The sequence below is a fragment of the Cibotium barometz genome, chromosome 55 (genome assembly GCF_041138505.1).
Source record: "Cibotium barometz isolate CiBa-2024 chromosome 55, ASM4113850v1, whole genome shotgun sequence".
NCBI lineage: Eukaryota > Viridiplantae > Streptophyta > Polypodiopsida > Cyatheales > Cibotiaceae > Cibotium > Cibotium barometz.
Window position 1 is genome coordinate 938,076 of NC_141100.1, and position 16,029 is coordinate 954,104.

The following is a 16,029-nucleotide window of genomic DNA, read 5'->3' on the forward strand; positions in this document are numbered from 1 at the left end:
GTGGATCTCTCCTTGTTTATTGCGGTGCGTACATTAGCTCGATAATGTTGACGCTTATGTCTCGTTTTCTTCTTACCAAGTTTTTGATTTTTGTTTCTATCAGATTCGAACTCACTTGGTCGATCTTCACTTGTGTCCCCCTCACTCTCGGATGAACTGTAGGAGGTCACTGTCCTAGGCCTTGAGCATTTCGCTTCCACATTTGGGTGAATATTTGATTTATCCCCCCCATCAGGCTCAGAGTCAGTTTCTTCTTGAGATTCAGACGCCTCAGAGTTACATTGGTCCGAGTCTTCGCTACTTTCAATGTCAGTGGAGTGTGCCGCTTTCTCGCCATCAGGAGTCAAGTGCATAACACCTATCATGTTCATTGGCACTAACAGTGGCATATCTTGCCTTTCAGGTGTTACCCAACTTGTGCCTCTATTTCCCCATGTGTCTATGGTTGCCGCTAGGTGTACCCAATCCACGTTATCCGACTCAGTCATACCCGGTAGGACATCCATATAAGGAGAATCTTTCCCATCATCAGTCTCTTTTTTCCATGTATAGCAATACCTTAATGGGGAGGAGTGAATAGTGGTATCCGATCGATTATCAATGATAACCTTGCTTTCTAAAGGATGTGCACGACCATTCTCAAGATCAACTCGAATGACAGAGTCCTGGAATTGTAGGTAGACATGGTTTTTCGACCAGTCATGTACCATTTGTGCTTCCCTCATGAAAGGACGTCCTAAGATCATTTGATATGACATAGGATGCTTGGAGAAATGCATTACAATGAAGGTATGTTTTACCTTGTATCCCAAGACCTTGATCTTAAGGTCCCTTAACATTCCAATAGGTTTAGCAATAGTTCCATTTGCCATTTTAACCACTATGTTTGTGACTTCGAGGTGAGGTCTTCCCATAGATTCCCAACAGTTTTTAGTCACAATGCTCACTCCTGCACCACCATCAAGGATTCCCTTTAGAGTTAATCCTTTGGTAGTAATAGGGAGGGTGGCATTAGATTCGTCACCTTCAAAGTACTGTCCCAACTTGTTCACATGTATTTCAACGACGACCGAGTCTTCATCTAGGTGTTGTAGATCCCAATGTTCCTCATCTTGAAGCGTGTTGGGTCTATCCATATTTGCAAATTGTGGTAACCCCGCCTTTAGTTCTCCATTGAGAAATGCCCGAAGAGCTAAGAATAGCTCAGGATCTCCGTATAATTTGGATATGATCGTGGTTCTGATCTCAGAGGACATGAAATCCATTAGCTTGGACACATTCAACGGTACTTTTCGAGACATCGCCCCTTGACTAGGGACTGGTGAAGATGGAATCACTTCCTCTTCGATGGGGTCAGGCATTCCCTCACTAAACATTCTTTCCAGCAAGAAGGGTGTTTGCCCACTTCCGGATGTCCTATCCTCACTTTCTTCCCGAATGATACTCGGTATAGCTAACGGTTTATGGTTCCTGTGAGGCTGAACTTGCGTAGGAAACACGGGGTCTAGAATTTTGATTTTTCTCGGGTTTGGCTCCAGTTCTCTTTGTGTTTCTTCCACCAAACCCCTTAAGTGTTGCACTTGTTCAATCTCCTCAACTGGGTTTGGGTAAGTTCCAATCTTTTTCTTGAGGGTTTTTGGCCCACGTGGCTTGTCTTGGGGAGTCTCAGTCAGTTTGGGTGGTCGAGAGGGCATTAACTGACTTGGTTGTGGGGCGGAGGAAGTTTCCTTTTGTTTCCCCTTATTTATGTATTCGCTTGATTCTCCTTCGTTGAGCTCCCGAGTGGGATCTTCCCTTAAGGTAGTGGCTTTGGTCCCCATGGTTTCTATTGAATCAGAATCATCCTCAGGATCATTCATATAAACTATGTTGGTCTTTGAACTGGGCTTGGAGCTCATGGCATTAAGCGATCTCTTCCGCCATGTTTTCTTTTTCTTTGCCTGAGCGATTGATGCAATATCCCTCTCTTCAAGAATGTAGTTTTGATTTTGAAGCATTGACCGTGTAACTACATTCGCGAGTACAACGGGTGTGGTTCCTCGTGCTCGGTTGGTGACCTCAACCAAATTCAATGGCATAATCTTGGGTGCATTAGGATTATGTGGACATTGAGCAATCAAATGATCTATGCCACAACGATTACATGTAAGTACCGGCATTCCCGATGTGCTCCCTTGATTTGGTTGCATTTGAGTAGCGATCTTCTGTAGCCTATTAGGGCACTCCGCTACACGATGCGGTCCACCACACTCATAGCATTGAAGAGGTGGTCTCCTTGCCAAGGTATTAAGGTTTTGCCCTCTTGTGGCCGCAAGCAGCCGCTTGATATATAGGCTTGACTTGCCCGAAACGATCCTCCATGTAGTACTGGGGAGTCATTTCAAACGTATCAATCCCGTATGGAGCAGTGGGGTCTATCTCCTCTTCATAATCCCCACATGCACTATCAATCTCGTATGGAGCAGTGGGGTCTATCTCCTCTTCATAATCCCCACGCGCACTATGTGACTCACAACCCATCTGGTTTATAGGAGTAATCCTTGGATGTGGAGGTTGTGGTCCTAGCACTGGCGGTGGTAACGGCACAGACTGGACTACATTCGGATTCCTTGGAACTATGTGCTGTGACGGTTGCTCGACAGGTTGTGCAGGCATTAGCGTGGGTACTTGAGGTGTGTTTAACCAGGCCAGTGGTGCCTGATTTGCCAACATTCGCTTAAGCACTAGGCAATCTTTAGATTGATGGCCATACTTACCACATGCATTGCAATTCCCATTGAATTTGACTCTGAATATAGGACATTCACTCGTGCTATGTGGTCCTAAGCAAACCGAACACCATTGTTGCTCTCTCCTTGGGTACATATGGCTATTCTGAGGAGCTCGATTACCCCTAAAGTATTCTTGGAGAGCCTTAGTAAGGTCGATCACAGACATTTCGGATATCTTAGGCTCCTTGGCAATAGGTTTCACCGTTATTGACTCGTGCCCAGATACTTGCGAACTAACGGATTTTGTCTCCGAAGACACCTTTTTACCTGCAATCATCAAGTTGTCTTCTAACTGGATTGCATTAGCAGTGATTGCTTCCCACGTTGTAAGACCTCTAATGACTAGGCCATTGTATATGTCTTCGTGGCGCAATCCTCGGATGAATCTATCGAGCAGTTGGTTATTATTGAATCGCTCATCGGGAGTGCAGCGAGAATTCAGATGCTTCAATCGACTTATAAAGTCTCTCACTGACTCCCCTTCCTCGCGTTCAGCTTTTTGGAGTTGAGATGCTACTCCCCAAAGCACACCCTCACGTATATATTCTTTCAAGAACAATCTCTTGAGAGTGGGATAGTGAGTGCGCTCTTCAACCCTTAAGGTTCGATACCAATCTCCGGCCTTCCCACTCAAGGTTAAGCCTAAGGCTTTACACTTATGCAGCTCATTATGCTCTTCCAAGGAATCACACACGTGTTCAAAGACTTCAATGTGCTTCCTAACATCCTCGTTACCACTGAAGTTTTGAGTGAGCTTAGCCACCTGTACTGCCTTGCTTCTAGGTTCTCTCTCAGGCATGCCCCGCATGTTTTCCGCAATGGATCGTCCGATCGTCTGAGCAAACGCTGCGAGATCACCTAGGTGAGCAGGCATAGCTGGTGGAGGCACTTCTGGGATAGCCTGGCTGATAGGGATTGGCGTTGGTCTGAGTATGTTGGCAAATGACGTAGGATATGATATGTGACTAGGCCTAGCTCCTCTTGGATAAGGGTGGTGATAAGGCGATCGTGGAGCATACGCCATTGGCATACTAAGAGGCGTAGGAGCTACATGAGCATGAGTAGCGATAGGTACATAGGGTCGATAGGCACTGGCACGCACTGTTGTAGGTACTATTCCACTAGGTAGTGGTGTCATACTAACTACAGTGGTAACAGGTGCACTTTCTGTCATGCTCATCATTGGGGTAGGCATTGTGGATTCCCTAATGGAAAGTTGAGCCAAGGTTGGAAAGCTGAAGTTACTGCTCGTGGGCTCAACCTACATCGAGACTCCAGGCGAAACAACATATGAAGGGTCTATGGGACTCACCGAGGGAGTCTCCACCAATTGTGATAGGGTTGGTTGTTTGGCCTTGCCTATATCCAAAAATCTCATAGGGCCAGTGGAACCTAAGTTCACTCCCCTATTTTACCTCTCAATTTGGATAATTCTATGAATAACCTCACATATCATTTGTTGTTGCTCCTCTAGATTAGTGGCGCTAGATGTAGATCGTAGGACTTCTAACCAACCTACATGGTATGTGTAACCCGTGTATAGGTCAGTTAGAGTCTCTGTGTGTAGATCATATTCCTAATTTTCATTGAGAAATATCCCATCTAGACTTGGTGTGCCAAACGGTTCTCTTGAAGTGGACGCAATGTCACTTCTTATGGATTGGCTTCTAGGGACCTCTACTTTAGGAAGAGCATCGGAAGGTGGCAGCTCAGTAGGGCCCTCATTAAACGAAGTGGGTAGAATATCCACATGGACACTCTTTGGGAGGGTAGGGTCTACATAAGATGTGAATGGCGAATCTACTACCCCTCCTTCCTCATTTACTTCGCTTGTCGCATGTTCAGAGCGTGTAGCTCTACTAAAGGTCTCTATTAGATGACTAAACATGCTAGATCCGGGTTGTGGGGCCCAACCTGGCATGTTTTGGCTTGTCTCCTCAGGGTTCTTGGTAAGGTGCCCTTCCATGGCTTCTGAGTCAGAGGACGAATCACTGTTCGCTATTCGTGGATCTTGGGTTGCACTTCCCTGGGTTCTAACTGAAGGCCAAGATGCCAACGTGGAGGGATGGTGTGAGCCTGCGTAAACTGAAACGCTTTCTAGTGGCTCACACTCCAGCACCCGACCAGAGCGTAGATGCATGTGACGTGGGTACCCTACGTGCGTTGGTAACTACCATTGAAACTCACACAAGTGGTTTCTTAGGTGTTTCGCACCCCGTTTTTACTTGTTTTTAGATTGTTTTTAACTCATTTTTGACCCCCTTACTTACGGTCGAGCTTGGACTAGGGCGTGTGATAGCTCCAAACGAGCGTATCGTTCAAAGGGTCCTAGCGTGCTTTACAGCACCGTGTTTGCCTATCCGGAGCTCTCGTGGTCCTCAAAACAGTCCGTTTCCCTAGGGGGGAAGGGGCAAAAGTCTATTTGCTTGTGGAGGAAAGGGTGAGGGCTTTATCCCACATGCTCACTTTACTCCTTGGGGAGTGGGCTACATATAGGGCACAACTTTCCATAAGCTCTCACTTGAAAGAAAGCTATGAAGGCTCACTCTCCTATATATATATATATCAAAAGACCGAGACCGAGACCGGGGTCGGGGTCAATCGGCTACATATAGGGCACAACTTCCCATAAGCTCTCACTTGAAAGAAAGCTATGGAGGCTCACTCTCCTATATATATATCAAAAGACCGAGACCGAGGCCGGGGTCGGGGTCAATTGGGGGTTTTTTCTTTTCAAATTTTTTTTTCAATTGAAAAATCTTTCCTCTTCACACATTTGGTTTTTTCTTTAAAAGTAAAATTCAATTTTTTATTTTTTATTTTTTTTATTTTTTGAAATTAATATTTTTTATTTTTTATTTTTTGAGATAAGTTTTCTAGGGTTTCTTTCTAGGGTTCAGACTTTGCCGCGGCGCAGTGTTCGCACACAACGCAGGTCTGGGGATTCAGAAATCCCTCCTCACACGCAGAAAACCAGAGAACAGAACGCACGCGAAGCGGTAAAATAGCAAAAGAAACAGAATTGCAGAAGACAAATTACAGAAACAGATTTCAAAACACACAGTCGCCTTTCCTACAGTGTAAATTCACACAGCAGCCCGAGCTGCAAACTGGAGCTTGGTGCAGGGCAACTCCCCGGCAGCGGCGCCAAAAATGTGCGCTTTTGCCACACAGGTCGTAGCTGGGGACTTGCCGAACACCGTATGCGAGCCACGAATGGCTGCAAGCATACAACCAGGAAAGCAAGCTCAAACAGAATGCAAAAGGTGTGTTACTCACCGCTCAACTGCCGCCTTTAAGGATTCCCGCGTCGCAGTGAAGAAGGAGCCGCCGTCGTCGCTCTACCGCCTCTCCGTCGTCGTGCCGCTACACAGTGCTCGATCGCTCTCTCACTCACTCTCTCTCTCTCTCTCTCTCTCACGCAGGAGAAGGAAATCAAGGAGATAAGGCAAGAGCACTCTTGTATTCACAACACATGAGAATGAGGATTTTAGGGTTACATTTGACTCTTATAGGTGACTTGGTCGTTCACACTTGGGCGCCCATACATGGCCGACCGACCCTAACCCTTATCCTACTGATATTCAAGGTGCGCCTCTCATCGGCGATCACCCAATCCCTTCATCCTTAACATATGGTGCCGACAAGCCCGGCCCATGACTCAGAATATTTAAATTAATGACGTAAAACATAGTACGTCTCAATGTCCATCTCATAGGTTAACACCACTCAACTAACATAACATAAAGATAAGAGTACACACTATATGGGTTAGTACTCAACTACTACAACATACAAGGGTTAGCCCCATAATGTGAACCTAACTAAATGAGCTGGCGCTATAACTATGCCAGTATGTAGTAATCCGAAATGGCTGTCACATATGCTGTCATCCCACTGGCCACATATCACCCATAATCTCACCAACCATGCCAGTGGTGTAGATGCGGAAGCTATCACCCACCAGGCGGGTCATCAATGTCCGCCATAGCACTAGTTGAGCTCGATATCTCAACACTCCTCCTCGATCTCAACTCCACACACTGCACTCCAAGTAAGCTTCTAAACCTATGGAGATTCTCTGTGCCCAATGCCTTCATGAAGATGTTAGCTACCTGATCCTCTCTGTGCTGACATATACCAGGTCTATATCTCATGCTATAACCTTCTCCCTCACAAAGTAATAATGCTCCTCAATGTGCTTCGTTCTAGCATGATATATTGGGCTATTGGCTAACTGTATGCTACTCATGTTGTCACAATATATGACAACTGCCCTATCCACGGGCTCTCCCATGTCACCAAGTAGCTTTTGAAACCAAGCTACCTCGCAAGCTACCGTAGCAGCACCCCTATACTCTACCTCTGTACTTGATAAGGCAACTGTTGGCTGCTTCTTACTACTCCAACTCACAGAGCAACACTCCCAAATCAGAACAGAAAACCACTGGTAGATCTCCTATCTATGATACTACCAGCCCAGTCAGCATCTGTGTACCCATGCAACTGTATCTCTATACACTAGCCTCATAGAAAAGCCACTAGATTCACCATCCACATATGAGTGACCTACTGACAAATCAGGCACAAAAGGTAAAGAGAATGTGGGGGAGAGGGAGAGCTTCAAACCCTAGTAACAAGCAAACACACACACACAAAACAAGAGAGAGCAAGACATAAGAGAGATGGATAGCTGAATTTTCTTCTATCTTCTTCTTCTCTACTTAACCAACATAACATAAAGAAGAGTACACACTAGTACTCAACTACTACAACATACAATGGTCGGTCCATAATGTGAACCCGACTAAATGAGTTGGCGCTATAACTATGCCAGTCTCTAGTAATCCAAAATGGGTGTCACACAGCCTATCATCCCATTGGCCGCATATCACCCATAATCTCACCAACCATGCCAATGGTGTAGATGATGCGGAAGCTATCACCCAGACGGGTCATCAATGTCCGCCGTAGCACTAGTTAAGCTCGATATCTCAACAAAAGGTTGATCTACCTTTTCCTTCCCTTCCCGTGATACATGTGTACCTGCATCAATCCTCAACCTGCCTGACCATGGGCTAACATTGGATCCACTACTCAAGGACTCCCCAGGTCCACTTAGCAGCACCTGTGATTGCTGCTCTACATGTGGTGCTACATCAGAACTTCCTACATCTACATCTTCTGTTGCCTTCACTACTAGTGCATATAGCTACTCATCTCATCAAAGACAACATCTCTTCTTACACGCATCTCACGAGTGATAGGGTTATAGCATCTATAACCTTTTTGCTCCATAGCATAACCAATGAAGATGCATTTCTCTACCTTTGGATCCAACTTTGTTCTCACTTCATCAGGAACATGTACATATGCAATACACCCAAACACTTTCAAGTGAGACACATCCGGTCTTATGCTTGTAAACTTCTGTTCAGGAGTCATACCATAAATAGCTACAGTGGGTGTCAAGTTCATAATGTACACAGCAGTTGCTGCTTCTATCCAAAAGTAATGTGGCATATTCTTTTCAGCCATCAAGGCATGTGCCACTTCTGCAATGTGCCTATTTTTCCTTTCTTCAGTACCATTCTATTGCGAAGTGTACCTGCACGTAAACTGCCTCTTGATTCCCTACTTTCTCAGGAAATCGCTGAAGTCATTGGAGAAATATTCTCCCCCACCATCTGATCTTAGGCATTTTATTTGCATGCCTTTTTCCTTCTCGACCAAGGCTTTAAATCTCTGAAAGTGAGCAAACACCTCACTTTTCTCCTTCATGAAATAAACCCACACTTTCCTAGTGTGGTCTCATCAATGAATGTAACATAGTACCTGCAACAACCTGCAATTGTTGCAGTCTTGGTCAGTCCCCATACATCTGAATGTATGACATCCAATGGCCTTGCACATTGACATGCTTTTCATGTGGGAAAGCATGTTTGGCCTGCTTACCAAGTTGGCATGCTTCACATACCTTATGCATACCGGTAACCTTAAACTTTGGCAAACCTGCAACAATATTTTGGGCCTGCATAGACTTTAGTCGCTGTACATTCATATGACCAATGTACTTATGCCATATGTCAATATCTACAATAACACTTGTTCCATGCGCAAACATGGCTGTCTTTATCTCAGGCATGTTCACATCCAAAGTAAACATCCTGCCATTTCTGTTACCCTTTGCAACCAAGCGACACTTATTTTTGAAGTCTTCCACAAAACACTTGTTCCATGCGCAAACACTTGTTCACATCCAAAGTAAACATCCTGCCATTTCTGTTACCCTTTGCAACCAAGCGACACTTATTTTTGAAGTCTTCCACAAAACATCCTTGAGGATTAAACCTCACTTACAGACCCTGCTCAACCATTTGTCCAACAAAAACCACGTTCTTTGTAATATTCAGAACATGAAGTACATCAACGAAGTACTTCATTTTGCCATCCTACATATACAATGGCACTTTACCAACATATGCTACACAACCTGGTTTTTCCATTTTTTGCATATCTCTAAACCACTCAGCATGACTGGTCACGTGGTTAGAGGCACCAAAATCCATATATCATATATCTTGAGATCCTGACACATCCCATGTTATGGAACTAAGCATGTGCTGCATCACAAACAGCTGCTCACTTCTGTCTCATCACCTCCATGTTTGCTAGATCATACATAGTTGCCTTGCTGTAACTTCCCACTTTTAATGTCATTCTACTTTTTATAGCAGTCCTTTGCCATGTGTCCTGGTTTGCCACCATAGTAATATCACTCTATGCTATTTACATTTTGATTTCTTTGCCAACCACCTTGGCCTCTTTGGCTCCCCGTGCCTCTAGATTGGCCTCTTCCACCTGTGTATGATTGCTGCTATGAATCATTGGACTGTTGTTGTCTAGAATTCTAATTTCCTTGTTGGCCACCACCTTGGCCACCACCTTGGCCTCAACCATGGCCTCTACCTCTGCCTCTATCTGAATTAGAGTAGAAGGCTTGTTTCGATGTGTTCTTGCTTTGTGAAGAAGAATCCTCACCTAAAGCCTTTTCTTCTATGATCAGCTTAGATATCAAGCCTTTTCTTCTATGATCAGCTTAGATATCAAGTCCCGAAAGTTGGGAATATTCTCCCTAACTGCAATGGAGGTCTTGAATGGCTTGTACTCTTTGCCAAGCCCATTCAGACAAACACTCACCAAATCATCATCCTCCACTCATACATTGATAGACCTCATACATTTGATAGACCTAAGGGATTCAACAATGCCCTTGACCTTTAAGGCATATTCATTGATGGACATGCTTTTCTTTTCCACAGTATGCAACTCTTGCTTTAACTGCAACTTCCTTGCCTTTGTGTTAGTCTGGAACATCTGAACCCAAATTTTGCCATGCAGCTGCTGGAGTGTTTGCATCTTGTATGTGTCCTATCATAGTGTCTCTGACACTAATTGAAAGCCAGTACATGAATTTTCTTACACCCTAATTCCAATCCTTGAATGCCTTTATATCTGCAAGAGTGGCATTCTCCTCAGATAACTCTAGAGGCTCCTCATTATCTCCTTTTACATAATCCCAAAATCCTTTATCCATTAGAAAATTGGTCATTATGAACTTCCAGGCATGGAAGTTAATCTTATCCAGCTTTTCACTAACAATTTGATTAATTCCGTCAGACATGTTTTCCTGCAGCAATCAAATAACCTGCAAACAGACAACTTCTGTATGTAACCTGTAATACAACAATATCTCCTGTAACTGCTACAGCAGCGGTACTTCAAGAATTACTGAAAATCTATTTCCAGCTTCTCAAGCGGTAAGATTTTCAAAGAAGGTTAGTGATGCCGATATTGTGTGTCACCAAATGTGACCAGAGTACATGTACATACACCGAGTATCAACAATACATGTGCAAACCCTGTATGTACTTTCAAAATGCACTGTTGCACTGCAATAACTAGACTTCGAGCAGAAACAGTTCTCTACCAAAACTTCTAGATTATTGCCGAAAATACCATGGAGTGACAAAACGGGGCCTGGAACACGCCCGAAATGCGATTCTGGCAAAAAAAAAATCCGTCCAATACGACAATATGCCTGCCATGTAGCTCTGCTCCCGTGAAGACAACTTCTCAATCGGAGATGTGTAGCTCCTAGAGCTACTGAGGGGGTGTTATACCTAAACCAAGAAGGGAAAAGAGATGATGGTGCTCTTACCCATGTAGTACCGCTTCCTTCCTTACTTGTTCTTGCCTCTTGCTTGCCTCCTCAGCTCTCACACAAACCAAGCTCTGATACCATAAAGAGAATGTGGGGGAGAGGGAGAGCTTCAAACCCTAGCAAACAAACACACACACACAAGAGAGAGCAACACACAAGAGAGAGATGGATAGCTGAATTTTCTTCTATCTTCTTCTTCTTTACTCAACCAACATAACATAAAGATAAGAGTACACACTATATGGGTTAGTACTCAAGTACTACAACATACAAGGGTCGAACCCAACTAAATGAGCTATAACTATGCCAGTCTCTAGTAATCCAAAATGGCTGTCACACAGCCTGTCATCCCACTGACCACATATCACCCATAATCTCACCAACCATGCCAGTGGTGTAGATGCGGAAGCTATCACCCAGGCGGGTCATCAATGTCCGCCGCCGTAGCACTATTTGAGCTCGATATCTCAACACGCTACACCCTTGTGTTCTTGTCATTGAGCATTATGTGTGTGAGTCGGGCTCTACATTCTAGTAGTTTCTTAGGCTATGGTGGGTGCGGGGGGTGCTACCTACCACATATGGTCCTTAATGATCCGACAAATGAGCGTCGAAATTTATTCTAGTAAGTTCAGGATCTATCAATTCGAGTGGCATAAAAAGTGAACAATAGTGGATTGCCCCATAGGCTTGGGCCTTGGGTAATTTTGGAACATATCCTCCTTTTATTTTGGACTTTGTCAGAGCTTGGGTGAGTCATTGGGAGACACATTTCGCCATTATTCCTTGCCCAAAGAAGTATAAAATAATGGTGGTAGGAATGTTTTTAAGAGGTCGTGCCTTTACTTGGTGACAAGATCTTAAGTCGAAACTCACAACTCCTAGGACCCGAGAAAACTTCAAGACTGTGTTCTTGAAGACTTTTGTTAGAGAACTTGATGAAACTGTGGATTTTCACTGGCTTCTGAAGATGTAGTTGGTAGGGAGGCCTTTTGAGGCTTCCATTCAGAATTTTCGAGAACTTATAGCTAAGTTCTTGGATCTCCCAGATCGTTACATCTATCTATTCTTTTTTTTCCATGCTTTACCTCATGATTATCAAAATGAGGTAAGATGCAACGTAATCAAGTCCTTTGAGGATGAATTGTAGTGCGTGTATCTATGATGATATAGTTGTAGCTCGAAGGACATTGCAAGTCCTTCTGACTAGAGAAGTACAATAAAGATGGAAAAAAAGGAAAGAGAAACCACCAAGTAGTGGTAGCAGTCTCTTTGAGGCCTAGCAGGTAGCCTTCTAGGCAGGCTTTATCTATAGAGCAACCTAAATCAAAGTCTCTTGCTAACAGGTCTCAATCTGATTCTACAGTGACCCTGACTGAGAAGTTAGATGGGTGCTTTAATGAATTGAAACATCAAGCAACCACTACACCTATGTTACAGATTGTAGATCCAAGTAAACCATTTATGGTTGAAAGGGATGACAGTGTGAGTATGCTATTGGAGCTATATTGTTCTAGGATGTTAGTTGTCTCCTGCACCCAGCACCTCTTTCAGTCTACTAACATGAAAGACAAGATGCACGTGTACCCCATCCAGGAGACACAACCTAAAAGCAACCTCATTAATCTTTTTCAAGATCATTTAAGGTCAAGCAAATTTCGAAGACAACTTATAGAATTTTCCAATCCTCATTACTTGAGAATCTTTTTGAATTCTCAAGTAAACCCATTGGCCTTCTTCCAGAACTCTAGCTGGTCACTTTTGGTTGGCATAAAATTATGCTCTATCCTGTGCACTTTTTATGCTCTCTCTTGCAAACTACGGCATGTCTTGCTATTGTTTCAAGAAATCAACCGCGCAACACTAACTTAAACTTTCTCTAAGCTAATCATCCACAGGGCTCATCTTAGTAGTCAAATGCTTAGCACTATTGTAAGCAAACTCTACTAACAAAAGATAATCTTCCCAATTAAATTGTCTCAAAAAGACGTGTGCAAGTAGCATATCTTCAATTGTTTGATTTACACCTTTTGTCTAGCCATCAAACTCAAGATGGTTAAATAAACTCATACTCAACCTAGTATCCAATTTCTTGAATACTTTACACTAGAAATGTGTGGTAATCTTTGGATCATCTTGATCATTGACAATATCAACTCGTAAGCCATAAAGGCTAAACAACTTCTCAATAAATAAATGAGCAAGCTGTATAGCTTAGATTTTCTCTTTTGTAGGGAAGAACCTAGCTAATTTGATGAGTTGGTTAACGATCACCGAAATGGCATCGTTCTCCCTCAAAGTCCATGGTAATCCAGCCATAAAATCCATAGAAATAGTTTGCCATTTCTTTTCACGTGTTTCCAATGGCATCAATAATAAGCTACCACATCTCAAGTGATCAGCTTTTGCCAAAAGAAATATCTTCTTACCAAATGCTCAGTCCTTAGCACACCCGAATGCCCAGAGCGTGTCATGACACTCAAACATGATGCGATTCCTTGCACCATCAACATTGGGTACACATACATTTCCCTTTCAAAAGAGCAAACCATTCCGAATAGAATAGTCTCTCATACTAATATAAATAGGGGTCGTCCTAGCTTGGATAATATCCCAAGCCATATCAAAGAATCCATCACATGGGGATACAAGCCCTTGAGAGAACTAAATAGGTCATACTGAATTAAATAGGTTAGATTAAATCTCAACAAATGAAAGTTGATTCACATAGCCGATTCTACTTAAAGCATTTGCCACTTTATTGGTAGATCCTTTCTGATACGAATCTTGAAATCAAACTCTTGCATAAGCTTAGACCAATGAGCCTTTTCTCCCCTTAGCTCTAGAGAATTGCAGAAGTATTTCAGAGATAGACCAGGAGCTCACGAGACTTGAGGATCTGTCTATCTTTATTCCCCACGAACCAATGGCCCCACTGTGGATCGTAGGGATCGTACCCTTAGGAATTATATTATTTTGGAGTGGTTGACTAGATGGGGAGATTGTTTTGATGAAGACAACACTTAGGAGAATGTTGCTTGTCTCCCCCCAATCTTTCTCTCTTTAGGAGGGGGAGAATGTTATGTCCTGTGTGGTAAAAGGCCGCCGACTGGATAGTTTTTATAGTAGTGTGAATTGGTCAAGTGACTATAAAGTTGGGATTATGGTTCATTTGTGAGTAGTTCCAGTTGTGGAGCTCTACCTTAAGACTAGGGCATCCCAAGGGTCCCAGCTAGTGGGTTAGCCCATTGGTGAGCAGTGCCAGTGATAGTCAAGATGGCGAGGGGTGTGTGGTATGGGAAGAACATGCTTTGTGGGCACGGGCTTGCTAGGGTTGTGTTGATGTCTAGCTCGGTGTGGGGTGGCTTAGCACCACATGTGGTTTCGAGCCTATGGTTAGGTGGCAAGAGCTAGCCAAACCCTTATATTTTCCCTTTATTATTTTGTGATTGTATGACAATATACAACGGTGCTGAGTAATGGACGAGCTTTTAACAAGGTAAACAGTGAGAGTCGGTAATGGTGTGCACACAAGTAAGTGGAACCTTATGTTGGTGTGTTTCAACTATTGCAATGGAAAATGATATTCCTTCCTTTATTGCAATGCAACATGGTATAAATTGCTAGCGCTATGGGCATGTTGCTTCTATGAATCCTTCACCTAGCTAGGGCCCTCTACACATAACCATCATTATCTTTTTTGCTTGCCCATTCTATAGACATATGTTGTCAACCAAATTTTACGTAAATTTGTTACTTGGCTAGGCACCCTTTACATAGAGCCAATGCTCTCAAGAAAAAGTAGGATAATGGGACTCACAGGGGCTTGGTGTTGACTAGTCATTGCTGCCCATCCATGTCCGACCACCAGGGTTCGGGAAAAGATGGGTTCGCTTTAGCCTAGAACTTGTTCAACTTCGGGAAAATCCTTCTCAAATTCTTATGAGAAAGAAATAAAACCCTTTCAAATTTTACAAGTTTTAGTTATATTTTCTAAGTTCACATAGAAAATACCATCTCAAAAATAGCAATTTCCTTCTCATTTAGTGGTGAAAAGGATTTAGTTCCTTTTCCCTAAAATAGTTTTCCCGAACCGTGCCGACCACATTTGGCTGCCTTTTTGATAGGCTCTATGTAGGGTCCTGGTGAGCATGGGCAGGGAACACACCTTTTTTATGTCTTGTGATTGACTATTCAAACCCAAAAAAGTTGGGCTGTCCTCAACGGTTCTTGACAAGGCTGTCCACACGATGGGCGGTGAATGTGGACGGCACTTGCATGATATGAAAAGGTCGATAAATACTGCTCAGCTACACGCTAGGGTTTCTATAGCGACACAAGCTCTGGCCGGGGACGAGATTCTACATTGTTTGTGTGTGTCATCTGATTCCCTAGGATGATAAAACTACTCTGAGGCCAGGGGCACGCGTTTCTTCTTCTTCTTCTTCTTCTTCTTATGAAGGGCCTCTGGTATGCGGAAATGATTAGGGTTGCTGTTCTTGATGGTTTTATTCTGCTAGCTGACGAGATTGTCCACCAACCTTGCTCCTCTGTGAGTTGCTTCTGCTTTTTTTTTTCTGTGTCTCGCATGCTGGGCCGGTTTTGTAACGAGAAGCGCCTGTGATGTTACAATCTATATATTTGCTACTCTTGATGGCCGCTGCGCCACCTGATGAGACAGTCCACCAAGATCTCTGAGGCGCTCTCTGACATCGCCCTATAGTTTCTCTGCTACCAATGTATGAAATTTCGCCTGAGTACATTCTCCTCCTTCATATTCGATTTGATTTCTTCGCTTGTTGAGCCCATCAATAAAGACCAACACAGTTGATTCACCACAGCATCCAGAACCTTTGCTTTCTCTGTAGCTTTAAAGCAAGCTACTAGGACTAGTCAATTTTTCATCCATATCTTATGGTTGAACCATTGAGTTTGGTTTGTCTCAAACAATCTCGGTTTTCCACTTTACCAGTCTGTGTTGAGATGAACCCCAGCTCTTATTAATGTACGTGGTAGGTTAGCATAGATTTTTCC

The 16,029-nt window shown here is 43.5% G+C and overlaps 1 non-coding gene across 1 annotated transcript; it reads left to right on the top strand.

Annotated features, from left to right (window-relative positions):
• Positions 1–15,610: 15,610 nt before the first annotated feature.
• Positions 15,611–15,697, top strand: LOC147607235 (small nucleolar RNA SNORD24). Its single transcript, XR_015264811.1, has one exon. It is a non-coding gene; the product is annotated as a small nucleolar RNA SNORD24 (small nucleolar RNA).
• The last annotated feature ends 332 nt before the right edge of the window (positions 15,698–16,029 follow it).